Source organism: Cryptomeria japonica, chromosome 5 (genome assembly GCF_030272615.1).
Source record: "Cryptomeria japonica chromosome 5, Sugi_1.0, whole genome shotgun sequence".
Classification (NCBI taxonomy): Eukaryota; Viridiplantae; Streptophyta; class Pinopsida; order Cupressales; family Cupressaceae; genus Cryptomeria; species Cryptomeria japonica.
In genome coordinates this window covers 556,013,545-556,016,430 of record NC_081409.1, presented here as the reverse complement: position 1 = coordinate 556,016,430, position 2,886 = coordinate 556,013,545, and positions in this window count along the sequence as shown.

Genomic DNA, 2,886 nt, shown 5'->3' with positions numbered 1-2,886 from the left:
GAATTTTCTAAATTTCAAAGATTTTGTAGAGAAACTATCTGGGAAGTTCAACAAGATTCTGCATACAGATAATGGGGATGAATATGTTAATAATCAATTTGAACAATTTTGTGCTTCAAAAGGTATCAACATGCAGCACATAGTTCCATACAGTCCTTAGCAGAATGGTGTCACAAAATAGAAGAATAGGTCCTTGAAGGAGATGGCAATTTGTATGATTCACTCCAAGTCTTTGGCACCTCAGTATTGGGCAGAGGCCATCAATTGTGCATGTTACATCCAGAACTGAGTTCCTCATAAAGTTGTGAAGGGGGTAACTCCTTTTCAAGCTTGGACCGGTCGGAAACCTACAGTTAAGCATTTCAGAGTGTTTGGTTCTCTTGCATGGGCCCACATTCCAGTAGAGAAACACAAGGCTATAGATCCATAGAGCAAGCCTTGCATATTTGTTTGGTATCCAGATGATGTCAAAGGGTATAGACTTCTCGATCCCTCTACACATGAGCTGTTCATTGAGAGGAGTGTTCGTTTTGAGGAGAGTTCTTCTATTTCTTCTCATACCACTTCTCCATCCATCACATTGGAGACATTGCATGATGATGACAGTTCTTCTGAGGATCTTAATCCTCCTAATCCTATTGAGGAGTCTTCTTCCTCCACTTCAGATGGTGACAGTGATGGTGAGGATTCACATTCTTCTCATAGTCATCCTTCAGAGGTTGATGATTCTCCCCCAAACTCTCCAGCTTCAGTGCCTCTTTGGGCTCAATAAACTTTTGAGTCAGCAAGAGATTGGCTTGGTGATCCATCAAATTCTAGAAGAACTAGGTCACAATTTCAGCAAGCTCCACAACTCTTCACTGCTTCAGCTTCCGATCCACAATCTTTTCGAGAAGCTATAGGTGTTCCCGAATGGGATGCTGCAATGCAAGAAGAGTTTAATTCCTTGGAAAGGAATCACACATGGGATTTAGTTCCTCTTCCTAAGGGAAGGAAACTTGTTCGATGCAAGTGGATCTATCAAACAAAATTTGCAACAGATGGGTCGGTTGATAAGTATAAGGCTCGCTTGGTAGCAAAAGGCTTTTCCCAAGTTCCAGGGGTTGATTACTCTGAGACTTTTGCTCCAGTTGCTAAGATGAATTCCATCCGGCTTGTCCTTGCTATTGCTGCAACCCATCGTTGGGAAGTTCATCGAATGGATGTCAAGAGTGCATTTCTTCATGGTGACCTTCAGGAGGAAATCTACATGGAGCAACCACAAGGGTTTGTTAAAGATCCTTCACTTGTGTGTCGACTTCGAAAGTCTCTCTATGGCCTCAAATAAGCTCCTTGAGCTTGGTATGCCAACATGGACTCCTTCCTTCTAATAGTTGGTTTTACTTGATGCCATTCTGATCCGAACATCTCCATTTTGCACCAGGATGATACTCTCACATTTCTAGTTCTCTATGTTGATGACTTATTGATCATAGGGAGTCACTCATCCACCATCAAGGTAGTGAAAACTGCTCTACATGATAGATTTCTGATGTCAGACTTGGGTCTTCTACATTACTTCTTGGGAATTGAGATTACTCAATCTTCTTCAGGCATCTTCCTTGGACAACCCAAGTATGCACTTGATATGCTCTCTAGATTTTGCATGGCTGACTGTAAGCCTGCACCTACTCCTTTTTTGTCTAGGGTCAAACTTGAGGCTAAGTGCTCTTCACCCTTGGTTGATAGCACTTTATATCAACAAATTGTTGGGAGCCTCATCTACTTGACTCATATGAGACCTGACATTTCATATGCGGTGGGCATGGTCTCTAGATTCATGCAGGAGCCACATGAGTTGCATTGGAAAGTAGCTAAGCGGATTCTCCACTACATTCAGGGTACTCACAATTATGGAATTCAGTATGCAGCAGGCATGGATATTGACTTGGTGGGATATACGGATTCAGATTGGGCAGGTGATTCTCAGGATTGCAAGTCCACTTCAGGGTATTGCTTCTCACTTGGTTCTAGTCTAGTTTGTTGGTCGAGTAAGAAGTAGTCTGCAATTTCTCTTTCATCAATAGAGGCTGAGTATCGAGGGGCAGATAATGCCACCACTGAGGCTATTTGGCTTCAAAATATTCTCACTGAGTTTGGTATTCTAGTTAGGAAGCCTACTATCATCTTTTGTGATTATCAAAGTGCTATACAGATCTCAAGAAATCCAGTTCATCACCAGAGGATGAAACACATTGAGATACATATGCACTATATTCGGGAGCTCATTCAGGAAGGCATCATTAATCTTAAGTATTTTTCTATAATGGAGCAAACTGTGGACATCTTCACCAAACCCTTCACCAAAAACAAGTTCCTTCATTTGCGATCTCTGGTTGGGATATGACAGGTGTCTACTTCAAGAGGGACTTCTTAGTCCTTCTTTCTTTCTTTCTTTCTCTCCTTATTTAGGGGGGGGGCTATTCCTCTTATGGGGGGCTTCTTCTTTTGGGGGGGCTATCTATGTACATGGGTACCTAACATGGTTGCATTTGTCGGGACCCATATTTTCACCCACCTAAGCTACATTTAAGGGGGGGTGTTAGTGTAGTTTTTTTATTTTCCTTATGTTAGGGGGTATTTATTTTTCCTACACATATATTATTTAAGCTTTCTTAGGTTAATAGGAGTGGTTTATATGAGGACACGTGGTGAAATACTTTAGCTACATGTGTAACTCTCCACCTCACATGGGTAGTTGAGTTACACACCCTCTTTTGGCTTGTTGTGCCACCTCTCATAACCACTATTTTGTCATTTCCTAAGTGGGTTATAGGGTAGTTGGGTTTCACACCCTCTTTTGGCCTTATGTGCCAACTTTCTCAACTCCTTTTTTGTCTTCATGTA